Genomic DNA, 15,896 nt, shown 5'->3' with positions numbered 1-15,896 from the left:
ACAGCAAAATCTATAATCATTGCATGTCTTAATACTCTGATACTGGCTGGATAGTGAAATGTTCATTCTTGCTTTGATAGCCACATTTGGAAGAAAAACAAAAATAAAAATCCAAGAAAAAAAGACCTGCATTGATAATTTCAGAGCTAGAGAAAGGTCTTTATACTGATAGACCCAAGCAACTCAATCTATTTAATTTATCAAGATGACAACTTAGGAGGAATTTGATTGCTATTATGTGAATAGTTTTTCATTTACAAAAAGGGGAGTTGATGAAGGGGCCTCTAATTTTTCAGAGATGGTCACAATGTATTTTGATTTATGGACAAATTCTAATGAGATATTTGGCTGAAATATTTAATCTTTTAAAAATAATAAAACCACCAGAACAGCTTGAGGAGTGGCTGTCTCTTCTTATGATACCTAATGTCTGGAAATTAGACTTTTGCAAAAGATGAATGGATACTGAGAGGGAAACTAAGTGCCGTATAGGGTTGACTTGTTTGTATTACCCCTTGATACATTTGTTTGACTGGAAGGTCTTTATCCTTAAAGTGTAAATGGTCATGGAAAGTTAAGGTGCTGGTCTAGAAGACTGTATGTTTATTAACTATAAATATATACTGAACTTGGTATAATTTTATTTTTTTTCCCTAAACAAACCAATACGTATTGTAACACTTTTGTTTCTTGCTGCTGAGTTGCAATCAGTTCTGTTGGCATTGAAAGTGACACCATATTTGTATTTGAATGCAAACGAATCTGTTAACAGAGAATTGTTTAAACCTCATCAGAAATTTCACAGAATCACAGAATTTCTAGGTTGGAAGAGACCTCAAGATCATCGAGTCCAACCTCTAACCTAACACTAACAGTCCCCACTAAACCATATCCCTAAGCTCTACATCTAAACGTCTTTTGAAGACTTCCAGGGATGGTGACTCCACCACCTCCCTGGGCAGCCTGTTCCAATGCCTCACAACCCTTTCAGTAAAGAAGCTCTTCCTAACATCTAACCTAAAACTCCCCTGGCGCAACTTTAGCCCATTCCCCCTCGTCCTGTCACCAGGCACGTGGGAGAACAGGCCAACCCCCACCTCTCTACAGCCTCCTTTAAGGTATCTGTAGAGAGCGATAAGGTCGCCCCTGAGCCTCCTCTTCTCCAGGCTGAATAAGCCCAGCTCCTTCAGCCGCTCCTCGTAGGACTTGTTCTCCAGGCCCCTCACCAGCTTCGTCACCCTTCTTTGGACCTGCTCAAGCACCTCGATGTCCTTCTTGTAGCGAGGGGCCCAAAACTGAACACAGTACTCGAGGTGCGGCCTCACCAGAGCCGAGTACAGGGGGACGATCACCTCCCTAGCCCTGCTGGTCACACTATTTCTGATACAAGCCAGGATGCCGTTGGCCTTCTTGGCCACCTGAGCACACTGCTGGCTCATATTCAGCCGACTGTCCACTATCACTCCCAGGTCCTTCTCCGCCTGGCAGCTCTCCAACCACTCATCTCCCAGCCTGTAGCTCTGCTTGGGGTTATTACGCCCCAGGTGCAGGACCCGGCACTTGGCCTTGTTAAACTTCATGCAGTTAAATTTCTCAAATTTAATGCAGTCTAAATTTCTCAAATTGCATTCTGCAATTTATAATATTCTCATAATGCAGTCTAAATTTCTCAAATTAGACATCTGTATCAAAAGTTGTTCTCTATGGAAATCTTTATCACTTTTTTTATGGAAATCTGTATCACTTTTTTATGGAAATCTTTATCACTCTTAAAAATGTAATATTTTACTTTTTTATATATTAAAAAACACACTTTAAATTTAGAAATTGAAAAATACATAGAGAAAGCTTGCTAATGCATTCAAACTTCAGGAAGTCACTGATATGCTTATTATGAGGTTGCTGTCTGTTAACATATATGGAAACTTTTCACAGGAAACCCTTATTTATGCATTCAGCTTGAGGGGGAAAGTTAAATTTCTGCTTAACAGTTCTTAAAAATTCATTTAAGAAAAATTGCACCTATTCATGTTACGGAGGAGAAAAATAATGAATTCTGAGCAGCAGAAAATACTACTTCTTTTTTTCTCTGCAGGTGATTATTCATGTTCCCAAAGACAACAAATGCAAAACATAAATCAATAGTTACTCTTGGCTATTAGTTCTGACTATCTCCTTTGGAAAATTTATGGCCACTTAGGTCTTATTTTCCAGTGAGGCCAGTGAAAAACAGGAATGCTTTTTCATAGACATTTGACTCTAGTTTGACTTTCCCAAAAGGTTCTTGCAAGATGAAATTTGTTTCCATCAGAACATCTTCAAAGATCTTGAATAAGAGATGAATTTGGTCTGGAAGGAAAAAAAAAAGTACATCTCCCCTGTCCCATCCAATGAAACAGAAAAACCTATGAAGTAGTTGTCAAATTTATTTAAATGCTGTCTGCATAAATGTCCATCTAAATAAGGTTACTGTTTCTCCAATTTAAATTGATTTGGCCTCCTAAAGAGACGGAAGTGCACTCCTAGTTCACTTAAAATTACCAAAAATATATTACAGTATCAGTCCTCACTAACATGGCATTAACGTTTCACCAAAATTAACAGCCTGCCTGGATTCCTTCCTAAGAGGAACCTTAAGTTCTTGGAATGGTATACTGTTGAAAAAATGACTATTTGGACATGTATTAGTCAAAGGGTGCAGGGACTGAAGTTGATATTGCTGTGGTCAAATAATTGTATTAGATTCAACAATCCTTCCTCTGAAGAGCCAAAGGTTTTGCTGAAGTGTTCCACCCAAGCAGCTTTATGTAAGCTGGTTCTTTCATATAGCTTATCTCCCAATTATACAAACAAACAAAAAAAATAAATACATAAACTTTAAGAGTGGAGGGGTTATTGACATAGTGCTATCACTTAGTGTTTCATCTGAAAATGTTTACACCTGGTGTTTTGCAAGGGCTTTCTTTGGATTGTCTTATTCCATATTTTCTTAGTAAGGGACTAATATGCCTTTCAGGAAAACGTACTTAGAGTTAGCTTAAGAATTGGTTTAATAGGTAATATACAAAAGCATTTGTCAAGTGGAATTTCACTACGTGAATATGTTTCTGATTAAATCCTAAAATGGTCATCATCTTTCAGCTGTCCCAAAACGTCATAAAAAATCTCCATGATTTTTAAAAGGGAGCCTAAGCATATGAAAGAATACTGTGTTTTTGTTGGCATGTCCAGAACCAATACTCATTTTATTATTGTTTATTGTTTTTAAGTGGCTTAAATTTCTAGTCAGAAATACGAACTGCTTTTCATGACCATCTCTTCGCAGAGCTCACAACACATGGAAATCCAAGCACAGGCTTGCTAGATAGCTTGCTTTCATGTTTTCTCAGTGGTACTTAGTGGTATCTATGCTGACTGAATGGAGCGCGTTCAAGAGTTCATGGTAAAAATGAGACCTTTATCAAAGAGCTTCAGAGATATTTACTAAGTTACCTACACTGGGTTTTTATACAGAGGGGAAAGATCATCATATGCTCAACAGCCCTAGCTGGAAGAGACCATGTACAAAATTTACTGCTAAAGTTACAGTGTCACAGGAAGGTAGTAATTGCATAAAATAACCAAAAAAAAAAAAAAAAAAAAAAGAAAAAAAGAAAAGAAACAAAAAAGTCAACTTTGTTCAAAATCCAGATAGCCAGTTTTGTGTGGAAACATGTTTCTTGTGATTAGCTATTTTTAAAATCTTGAATTCTAGGCTTTTGCCTAGAATTAGGGTTAGGGTTCTTCTCACTTTCTTTCCTCCATTTGAAATACACTTGTCCAAATATCTGTACTGGTGTTCCCCAAGAAAGAAGTGAGTTTGTGGCAGTGCTCCCAAGGAAAGAAACCTTTGACCTATGCATTAAGCATCGGGAGCCAAAACATGCTCTAGAAATAGCAAGCTATGAAGGCAGCTTGATTTTTGTCAGGCATCCAACCTGAGAGTGGAATCTGGGTGTAGGATGAGGGGATGTTCCCTTCTCAGCGCGTGCTTTTGCCAGGCTCATGTGCGGGGATGCAGGCTGCAAAGGCCTTTGGAATTAACAACTGCTTGCAACACATGGAAAATCTCTAGCTGTGTGGTGAAGGGTGACTTAAAGTGCATGAAAAGTAAAAACACTTCAGCAGTGTTTTAAAAAGCAATTAAAATAATTCAGGGTGATGCTGCATGTTCAGACAATACAGAAAGCCGCCTGGATGAAATCAAATCCTGTAGCAACGCCTGTAAAATCCTTTGGCACTTGCAAGTTTTCATGCATTTCATTTCAATTTGCACTTATGTAAAGGACCATTTACATGTTTCCATTCTTTTTTTTTTTTTTTTTTTTTTTTAATCTAGCCCTAAAATATGCCTCTAAGATTTTATGCCCTTTGATAAAATCCTGCTCTTTACCTGCCCTTCAAGCATGTGTCCCACAGCCTTTGCCCATTGCTCACTTTAAAGCATCACTGGCACAGAGTCTATTTCTAATGACGTGTTGTTTATTTCATCCAGGAGCTGATGGGCTGCTGCTGTTCCAGGCCTCTCTCAAATGTTCAGCAGAATGATGAGACAAGCACCGGCCTATTTCCACAGTCTGTGTAATCTGCAACGTTTCTGCAGATAGGGCACTACACAATCCTTTGAGGTACATGTGCAATGCTCACAAATTAGGAAGGAGTGCTGGAAAAAAAACATTAAAAAGTTCCAGCTGTTTCTGCTCCTGTCCCATTTTTAAGCCTGGTTGAGCAAGGCAGAGCATAGCAAGGGGAGGGGAAAAAAGTTCAGGACTGCAAATGTTTCTATGCCAGTAGCATGCTATTTTTTCAGCTCTGAGAGAGCTCCTCTTAATGCAGAAATGAAGTGGTTTACCCAGCAGAAAATAAGTGTTCCTGCTTCATTGTTTTTGGCAGGAGTTGGTGGTTCATCATTTGGACACATCAGGTACTTTCTTTGTGACTATAGTATAATTTAAAATGACAATGTTTCAAACGTTGACAAAATGATGAAGTACTGATTGGTGGTGAAAATCTAGTAGGGTGAGGAAGATTCATCCAGGCAATATTGTCTTGACAGTGAGTTGGAAGAGTACTTTGCTTTTAGCTAACTTATTTGCTGTGCTCTGTCTTTGTTGATTCACCGGGAGGGGAGCTAGAAACTGTGGATTCTCTCTTGAAACATCTCTACTTTGTGTTTGGTGTTGTACTGGTAACATTCCCTGTTACCACCAGTTTTGAATACTAATTTATGCAGCACTGTCTATCACTTTGGAAACTGAAAATGAAATCTAGCATGTGTTTGTGCTGGTTGGAGTATTGGTCTGTCCATGTAGTGGTGTGGGGGGAGGCGTGGACAGGAGTTAAACTCAGATGGTTTGTCCCAGCTGCCTTTTGGACTCTCGGATAGCAGAGAATATAGCCTGCATTTCAGGGATGCACATTCTGCCCATTTTTTCCGGTCCAAGAAATTCCCTTTTATGCATGGTAGCTGCAGTACAAGTGCTGACAAATATCGTTAACCCAGATAATAATTATGGAGTGGTTTATATTTATATGTACCTACTAGGGGTTTGTTTCTGACAAAGTGATTTATTTTAGAATATCGGTGTGGGTTTCATGAGCTAGCACAGCAATGGTGAAATGCCAAAATACTGTCTAGCAAAAATCAGATCGTAGTTTTGTGTGTGCTGTTTTTATACCTGAGCATTATGGGCGCATGAGCGAAATGTATGGACATATGGAGCACAGAAATGAGTGGATAGGGAAGTGCATTGTGACAAAAAATACAGTATGAGCTGGTCAGCACTGGTAGCGCGTGACAGGAGAGGACTGCATGGCTGACAGCTTGCTGCTATCTCCGTTCCCGAGAGGGGAGCCAGGGGGGCATCTCTACACAGCTCCAAAATCCCATACAAATTTTCTCATGAGGAATTGAGTAGGACTTTGAAAATAGGAGTAAATTTTGTGGTCAAAAAGAAGTTTTTTTTTAATTTATTTTTTTTTACTATAGAATAATAGCATAAGTTATAAACCTGTTAATTAAAGGCTAGCTAAAAAGCCTTCAGTTCAGCAAGGATTACAATCACTTGAGATTCCTGAAGTGTTCAAGCACATACCAGACAAGTGCTATTCACTGATTCCACCTATCAGCTCAGAAACTGGAGCTACTTTGAAATGTAATACAGGTGTTTAGGCTGAAATCAGTACAGGGGGATGATGTATCACTTTTTTTCTGAAGTCACTTATATTGCTAGTGTCATGAAAGGCCATGAAAGCAGGATTGAGATGTGCTCCTGATGATCACTCACTGTGCCTCCTGTGTCCTGATCTCAGTGTAAAATTGCCATTTGCTTTTTGATCTAGCTCACTGCAAACCTGCACTTTTGGGACTTTTGTGCTACATGTCAGTTGCACCTTGATTTTATTCCAAGTCTGAACTTATCTCATTATTTTCCTGAATAACTTACATTTCTAAACATAAATTAAAATGTCAAATTCCCAGATCTAATGCTTTTATACATACCACTTTGGAACACAACATTTGGGGGAAAAATAATAATAATTAAAAATTTCTGTGCTATGGGAAACTTAGATTTTCTCTACTGGCTTCCAGGCAAACATTTCAAAGACATTTGAGAAAGTCAGGCTGGTGTGCCTGGTTAGCGATGTGTTTTTGAGATGTAAAGTCCAATTTCTTGCTGCTACCTTTCAGCCTGTGGTTTTGATCTTTTACAGAGGTGTGCCGAACAGAAGAGCTGGACTGTAATTGGAGATTGCTGCAGACACTTACCTCTCTGGGTGTTGTGCCTGTTCTTGGCATTATGGCAGTTAAAACAGGTTTTGTGTTCATCTGTAGCATCTTTCTAAGACAAAAATGTGTGTGCCACTTATCTTCTTGGTATTATTGATTCATTTCAGTGTTAGCTGACTTTTTTTTTCTTTTCCTGCCAATCCTAGTGTAGACTATAACATATAACATAGTGAAGTTGTACTTTATTGCTTTATTGCTTATGGATTATTCAGCAGAAGCAAGCAGATCTAAGTGAACTGAACTTTGTTCTGAGTGATGGGTTTGGAGTGATAAAATCTTTTCCTTGAAGGAAAACCCTAAAATCTAGTGCTTCCCAATTCCAGAGTAATAGCTATTCAGTCCTTATGCTGGCTGAATTTCATGTCGTGTATTACTATTTTTTTTACGAGCCTGACTTTTCAGGAGCAGGAGCCCATTTTGTCTAAGCAGTCATTCCCTAATCCATACAAATCAGGAAGCCAAAGTGGTACAGACAAACTTTATGTGAGCCTTGAGAGAGGACTTGCGCTAAATAACAGATCGGGACTCCAGAAGCCTGATCTCAGTGATCATCTTGTGCAAACACTTCTAGTGTGATCTTACTTAATCCATTAATCAATCTGTAAGATCCACATCTTACCAAGATTAATTAATGTCTTTCTTCTGATTTCAATGAACTTTAGCTTCCTCATCCGCTAAGCGTGGCCATTGTTATTGGTTTTTCTCATCTTTTTCTGTAATGCAGACCATGCATAATGGACATTTAGGCATCTGGGAAGCATCAAACTGCATGGCTCTGGTAGCACGCGAGTAATCGTACCGATGATGGGGAAAAAAACACAACCTTTTGGAGGTCAAGTTACTATACATCTAGAAAGCATTTTTCATGCCCTGAGAATTGATCCAAAATCTGAACAATTTTTGGAGAATAAATCATGACAGAAAATATGAATCATAGAATCACAGAATATCCTGAGTTGGAAGGGACCCATAGGGATCATTGAGTCCAGCTCCTGGCACCACACAGGTCTACCCAAAAGTTTAGACCATGTGACTAAGTACACAGTCCAAGTGCTTCTTAAACTCTGACAGGAGTTTAAGCATCAGGGAATCAGAGAGGGAAATTGACTGGTGTGCATTAAAACAATCCCTTACTGAAATTCCCAGTGGAACTGATTTTCTGGAAGCAGTCTTAAATATTATATTAGCAATAGGAAGGAGGCTTGCTGGAATGTGTACACCGGAAAACAAAGTTTGGGGAGTGATGCAAGAAGTATAAAAGTATAAAATCATCCTCCCAGAGGTGGCAATGATGGAATTGTGGAAAGATATCGGGGATAGGAGAAAGAACAACATTAACATCAGTGGCTCCAGACAGAAATGAAAGCTGCTTCTCTCAGTGCTGTGGAAAGCTGGATCACTCTTCAGCTGTGTAATTGTATATGGTAACAGTATGGACCACCTTTTGAAGGTCTTAATGTTAGCATTTTATATTACCGTAGCCAAAAAGAAATACTAACCAACTCCATAAAGACAGTGAAATAGAAAGAAGGGGGTGGCTAACTCTTGAGTGTTGCTACCAGCTTAGAGCTCTTTGTATTGCAAATTTTACCTAAGTTTAAAAAAATAAAAATAAAAATGATTAAGACCATATTTCTGTCATAAAACTAAGCGTATTTGGTTGAGCCAATTGTTGAAAAAAATAACCACAAAATCTCTTGAGAAAATATGTAAAAGTCTTTGTAGAAGTATGAAATTTACTCCAGGACTTCTCTGGGTCTAGAACACTTGTTTTTATTGTTCATATGTACTCAATGGCTTATGTAAACTGAGAGAAAACAAAAGCCAAATAAGAAAGCTTTGTCTGGTATTACCTAGGATTAACCAGTGAACAAAAAAAAAAGGTATATAATAAAATAATAATAAAAAAATAATAAAATAAAAATTAGAAAAGAGTAGAGAGCTAGTACAGGTCTTCTCCCCTGAACAGAGAATAAGACACAACCTTAAACCGTGACAGGTCTGCTCTGGGCCTATTGAACCATTTTTGGCTTTCAGAGTTAGTGCTAACATGAGCTGGAACTGTAATAGCTATAGGGTGGAGGAGGAGGAAAAAGTCTTCTACTATAGTGTTCAGTTTGAAATTATTTTCAGCCAGAAGATGCTGAATTTAGCGCACAATACAATTCCTGCTAAGTAAAAGGGCTGGCTTGGAAAGGAAGGTGGCTGAGACTGACAGCAATATAGCATAAGAGAAATTTTAAGTGCAGCTTTATAAACCACATATTAGTCTTGATCCTGCAGTTTATCTACAATGCTTATATCTTAAAATAATAATAATAATAATTTCTCCAGCATTCTCCTGTTGAATGTTCACTCATCTTTATTCAAACCATTTTTTTTTCAATGGCTCTGTTTCTGTCTTTTGTCCATGGCAATGAAGGGCCAGTGTTTCTTTGAAAAATTAAAGGTGGGTGCAAATCCATAGCTCTTTCTAGAAATTGATATTTATTTGCCCAATAACAATGAATTGATAGTTCCTAGTAGTGGATCATTGATATGATGGTGTCAGTTATGGGCAAATGGTTCAGTCATGCCAACACTGTCTCAAAATCTTCAAATCATGTACAGCTTTATCACAATTCCTCTTTTTTTTTTTTTTTTTTTTTTTTTATTGGCTATTATGTATTCTTCTTTCTCTTGCTTTCTCAGATGAGCTAAGATCTTTGATACTTCCATTTGCTTGATCTGTGACTGGATCAAACAAATCAAAACCCATGGGACTTTGAAAGAAGAGCAGCAGCAAAAGATCAAGATTACAGTCATGTAGAAAGGACATGCGTTTGTCTGTCGATTGATTGGTCTGGTTTTGATGTTGACATTTGCTGGTATAAAAGTATAAGGAAGAAGTAGCAATGATATTTTCAGCATTGTGCTGCAGAAATAGACAACGTGAATCTTCTTGTGTGGCTTATGATTATGCAATATGGCATTTGAGCTCTCACTTCTTTATGTCCCCCTTCTGCTGTGGTCTCTCTTACAGCCTCCGTTCTCACAGAAGTAATCTTTGGGACAGCTGTAGGCTGAACACAGCCATGGGTTTAGCTGCTATTCTAGTTAGTATACCGTGTTGATTGGGATTTTGTGTTACGGTGTGTTTATATATATATATAGAGAGAGAGAGGGATTTGGATCTTGCTAGAGGAGATAACTTGGCCTTTCGCATACAGTGTCTTGATCTGGTGATGTTAAAGATCTTAAGCAGCAATAAGAAATAAGTCTTTTGCTTCTTAGACATGGTACTCATTCATCTCATTTTAAAATCAATTAACTAGCTGTTATGATTGGTTAGCTTACTGCAGCACAGCTGCATATCTCACTGGTTTCAGGTATCAACTTCATTTCATATATATAATACAAAATTGTGAAGTCTCTGAAAGTTTCTAAATGGAAAATGTTATTTTTGTACTAAATACCATTATAGGATTTTGTCTTGTAAAGCTTGTCTTGTGAGCTCACTCATCATCTCCCTAGAAAAACATCTGCAACCTGCTGAGAGCCCAAGGCCGTAGGATCTGAAACCCTTTTCACAGTGTCTGATTGGTTGAGGGGCTGGAGAGGATGCCTGTGCAGCTGAGGTTCTCTACCTTGTGAGCAGAGGTAAGTGCTCAGAAAACTTGCACTCCTTTTCTGCTTCTCAGCTGTAAATTAAAGAATTTGGAATAGGTGGAGCTCCTGTCTTACCAAGTTTTTTTTCCTGGCTCGGCCACCTTCCTCCTCCTCTAAATACAGCTGTTCTTAAGTGCTGCTTGGAACAAAGTGGTTTTCAATTATTCAGCTTCTTCTAACACAAGCGAGGTAGATGAATTATATGGGACAACAAAAGGCAATTCCTTAGCTGAGGAGGATTCAGTCTGGCATGTATCAAAGGTGGCAACGTTAATGAGAGCATTGCCAAGAAGAGCTACTTTACATAGTGTCTGTTAAGCAGCCAAAGTATGCTCACTCCTCCCTCCTTTAGCCAGGATTCTGTTTTATGAAATAAATTTTACAGGAGTTCCATACACCCAGAACAAGTCAGAATCTGCATTTCAGTTTGAGTAGTAAATAAATCTTATGATTATGTCATAGATACTTGTGTAAATCATGTAACATGTAAAATCTTGCTGCATTATTATTAAGAAATGTAATTTTCATGAACAAAGAACAATTGAAAAATGAAATAATTGCTGGTCTTACAGATTTGGCACTTCCTTTTCTGCATACTACTGACTGCCTAAGTGAAAGAATATATATGACAGGGTGGTCACAGAGTCTGCATCAGCTGATGATGAAGGGAATGGGCTAATATTCAGGTATGCACTGAGCATCCAACTCCAGAGGTGGTGGGCCACCATCGTGTTCCAAGGTATAGGACTCAAGACTGCTCCCTCCTGGTGCTCACTCTGGTTCATCAGCATTTAGAGAAACATAAGTCCACATGAGAAAATCTGCATAGTGTAGGCTATTAACATTGTCCATCTGCTTCCTCGGTACAAAGGTTATAGCATACTGCCATCTTTCCCATTTGTGCAGCCTGCCTCCTATTTTATATTAATGCTTTTTAAAGGCTGTTGGGTGTGTTTTCTCTAGGATGTACTGCTATGTTCTGCTAGTGTTTCCCTTGTTCTGGGTCCTGAAAACTCAGCAAATCCTGCATCTGAAACCATAGAGACGCAAAGCTCTGGCAGAGTACTTTCTCTACCTAGGCAGTACATATAACAAACAAGTTGTCAGTAAATTGAATGTGTTGTATCCAATCCATGCCACAAACTCTTAAATATAGAGTAATGGTTTAAGGTCTCCATTTAACGCTAACTGTGCTCCTTATGAATGTTGCTCACTTGGTCCTTATGTATTTGTTAGATGCTACCAGTGCTGTCCAACAGGGATTGCAGTATGCCCTGAATTTATCCAGTCTGAATCTGTATGTACTGATCCTATGCACTGAGAAACACATCAAGTCAAACTCGTGTCCAAATTTATAAGTAGAGTAAGAGTCTACTTAAGCAAATGTCATTACTTAAGAATGACAAAAATGTCATTATTTAAGAATGAAAGGAGTGAAATATATGGGCAAGGTTAGAAAAAACAAGCCAGACTGGTGATGTTCTCCATGGTTACTAATTTGGAAATCTCCACATTTAGAAAACATACAGCTGAGAGGAATGGCCATGGGAGGTGTAACAATGTTTTTGAGCATGCTTCCTAGTTTGCTTCTCCAGCCTTCCCTTTATGTGTATGTTTATTATGGCAACATGTATGCAGAAAACGTACACATGGAAGACCTGCAATAACACTGTTGAATTGTATCCCCGAGATGTACCAGCACTTCATATTTCTTTTTCGAATGCTACCTGCAGATTTTAGTGTAGCAATTATCTGAGAGAACTTCTGATCCATTTTCATGAAGTTGTTCTGTGAAAGCTTCTCCTGCTTGCGTACTGTGAAAGGCCTAACACTGTTTTGCTCTGGTCTCTCTTTCACTGTCTGCCTCAACTTCTGCTCCCAGCAGTTTTGAAGGTAGGGATTTTCCCTGCTAAGTGAAACACTTACTGTCAATAGCAATTTTTAGAGGAACAAGCTATTATGCAAAGGTTAGGGAATTTTGTAAAGATCATATAATCAAGGCTTCATTAACCTTTACAAAATAGTTGTTGTTGCATTGCACAACACAGGATTAAATTACCATTAACAGACAGCAATTAATGAGTGTAACAACTTCAAGGTACCACAAATAGTGTTGATAGTGTTCCTGATACCAGTCTCCTATCACAAGTTTTATTCTGGCAAACAAACTTGAAATAAGATGCTCAGTGACAAAGCCTAGTTTACAGTGCGCGCACTCCGGGAAACGTATTTGCCTAAGTTTGTTAGTGTCTGACAGAACGTTACAGTGAGATGGGGTTGGAATATCCAGCTGAAATAGCATCACCTTCTTTCTGCAGGTATCCCATAAATTAAGATTTTTGTAAATAATAATCCCTTAAAGTAATGAGTCCTGTCCCTTTTGTTTGAATAGATACCAGAGACTGGAATTCCGTGTTTTCCTGAAAATCTTTTTCGCCAGGCACTGAGCTGATGATCCATGCTCTGCTAAACAGGCATGCAGAAATTAGATTAAAGCTTTTTTTAAACTACTTCAACAAATAATCTGTTTGACCACAAAGAAATGGAGCTTAACCTGTATTATTAAGCTAGACAGAAAAGCTTCTCCATTCTCAGCATTGTTATTTGTTATTATCTTTACTGTTCATTTGGAGCAAGCCTTCAGGAATTCTTCATGAAGCCAACAAGCGTACAGTGAGTAAAGCAGAATATAATGTCTTGAATTAGAAAAAAAATCTATACAAACTAGAGTGACACAATTACAAACTTTGGGGAAAAGAATAATATTGGTGTATAAGTTACACATGTTGGTGTACACATAAAGGAAAATACAATCTAATATAACCAACTGATATTTCTTAAGATAACTTATGTTTTCAGGTTGGAAAAAGCAAAAATTATGGTGCTCTGTAATTTAGTCCCTTTGTGATACATATATATGAGGGATTTCAGACTTCATTTTAAATATCTCTAAATATAGAGCTATATTCTCAAATTTTGCCACTCATGGCTACGCTATCCAAGTAGTTCTCAAGCATCAGTTCATGAATTTATAGGATCATAGAATATCCTGAGTGGGAAGGGACCCATAAGGATCATTGAATCTAACCTCCTCTGCCCTGGGCTGAAAAAAACAAGCCACTTAGCCACTCCTCACGCATCTTGTCCTATAGACCCTTTGTCATCTTTGTAGCCCTCCTTTGGAACCTCTCTAGTAGTTTGATGTCCTTTTTATACTGTCGTGCCTGAAACCGCACATGGCACTCGAGGCCGCAGCAGCGCAGAGCTGGACGCTCCCTTCCCTCAGCCAGCTGGCAGTGCTGGGTCTGAGGCACCTCGGTGCGCAGTCAGCCATTTTGGCTGCCAGGCACACTGCTGACTCGCATTCAGCTTGCTGTTGTGACCAGAAGCCCTGGATCCCTTTCCACAGGGCTGCTCTCCATCATCAGCCTGTATGTATGCCCAGGGCTGCCCCATCCCAGGTGGGGAATCTGCATCCCAGGTGCAGAATCCACCACTTGCTCTTGCTGAACCTTATGCAGCTGGTGATTGCCTAGCCTTCTAATTTGTCAAGATTTCTTTGCAAGGACTCTCTACTGCTGAGGGATTCAAAACTTCCTACTAATTTAGTGTCATCTGCAACCTTCCTTAGTATACCTTCAAGTCCTGCATCCAAGTCATTTATGGAGACATTAAAGAGAACTGCCCCTAAAATGAAGCCCTGGGAAACCCCACCTGTGACTGGCCACCAGCCTGATGTAATACCCATTCCTATAACCCTCTGAGCCCAACCCATCAGCCGGTTGTTCACCCATCGCATTATGTATTTGTCTAGCTGTATGCTGGACATTTTGTCCAGAAGGGTATTGTGATAAACCATATTGAAAGCTTTGCTGAAATCAAAAAGATTACATCAACTGGTTTTTCTGTTAGTCAGCTAGGTAGGTGACCTTGTAATAAAAGGAAGTTAAGACTGTTAAATGGGACTGGCACCTCTTGAACCTGTGTGGGCTGTGACCAAGGACTGCATTGTCAGTCATAATATTCTCTGCAATTTTACCAGACACTGAAGTGAGACTGACAGGCCTGTAATTACCAGGGTTGTCTTTCTTGCCCTTCTTGAAAATTAGAACAATGCTTGTCATCTTCCAGTCATATGGGATCTCTCCAAATTCCCAAGACTGTTGAAAAATAATTGAAAGAGGTCTCACGATAACATCAGCCAACTCTGAGAACCCTGGGATGGATCACAAGGAGCCGCGTAGACTTATACACAGCCATCTGGAGCAGCAAAGCCTGCACAGAGAATCATAGAATATCCTGAGTTGGAAGGGACCCACAAAGATCATCAGGTCCAACTCCTGGCTTCACCCAGGTCTATCAAAAGATCAGAATTCAGACCATATGAAAGAGCATAGTCCAAACGCTTCTTGAACTCAGACAGGCTTGGTGCTGTGACTCTGTCCCTGGGGAACCTATTCCAGTGTGTGACCACCCTCTCAGAGAAGAACTTTATCCTGATATCCAGCTTGAATCACACCTGTCACAGCTTGACTCCATTCCCTCAGGTCCTATTGCTGGTTACCAGAGAGAAGAGAATGGTGCCTGCCCCTCTGCTCCCCCTCATGATAAAGCTGTAGACTGTGATGAGATCTCTCCTCAGCCTCCTCTTTTCCAGGCTCAACAAACCAAGTGTCCTCAGCCCCTCCTTGTATGTCTTCCCCTCTAGGTCCTTCAGCATCCTTGTAGCCCTTCTCTGGATGCTCAGATAGTTTCACATCCTTTTTGTACTATGGTGCCCAGAACTGCATATTTTTTTTTTTTCCCTTAGGTGAACAGAATCTCTGTAGGCCTCCTGTGTTGTGCAGCCTCACTTCATAGACTCACAGAGGTTGGAAAAGCCCTCCAAGATCATCTGGTCCAACCATCCCACTACCACCAATATCACCCACTAGACCATTTCCTTAAGCACCATGCCCAACCTTTTCTTAAACACCTCAACATGCAGTGACTCCACTACCTCCCTGGGTAACACATTACAATGCCTGACTACTCTTTTTGAGAATAAATTTCTCAATTTCCAACCTGTACCTCCCCTGATGTAACTTGAGGTCATTCCCTCTTGTCCTGTTGCTAGTTATCTATGAGAAGAGGCTGACCCCCAGCTCCCCACATGTTCCTTTCAGGTAGTTGTAGAGAGCAATAAGGTCTCCCTACTGAGCTGTACTTCTAGTGGCCGTACGCTTTCTGTCTAAGCTCTAGAGGAAGAACCCTGTTCAGCTAAGCCAACCTTCTGTCCCACCTGCTTGACTTCTGTTATTTGGGAATTGCCTGTTTCTGTGTCCTAAAAAACTGGCCAGCACTGAGGGATCCCACTATCGTCAAAAGCAGTTCCCCAGGGGACCTTCCTAACCAGTTCCCTCAGCAGCCTGAAGTCTGC

The 15,896-nt window shown here is 39.6% G+C and overlaps 1 long non-coding RNA gene across 2 annotated transcripts in view; it reads left to right on the top strand.

The window, feature by feature from the left end:
• The window catches only part of LOC118170144, a 63,047-nt gene that overhangs the window by 36,327 nt on the left and 10,824 nt on the right, over positions 1-15,896 (top strand). For both annotated transcript variants that reach the window (XR_004752520.1, XR_004752521.1), the window contains exon 3: positions 10,323-10,468. This is a non-coding gene — a long non-coding RNA (uncharacterized LOC118170144). The remainder of the gene's footprint in view (positions 1-10,322; positions 10,469-15,896) is intronic.

The sequence above is a fragment of the Oxyura jamaicensis genome, chromosome 7 (genome assembly GCF_011077185.1).
Source record: "Oxyura jamaicensis isolate SHBP4307 breed ruddy duck chromosome 7, BPBGC_Ojam_1.0, whole genome shotgun sequence".
Lineage (NCBI taxonomy): Eukaryota > Metazoa > Chordata > Aves > Anseriformes > Anatidae > Oxyura > Oxyura jamaicensis.
This window is presented reverse-complemented; position numbering and strand designations above follow the sequence as displayed.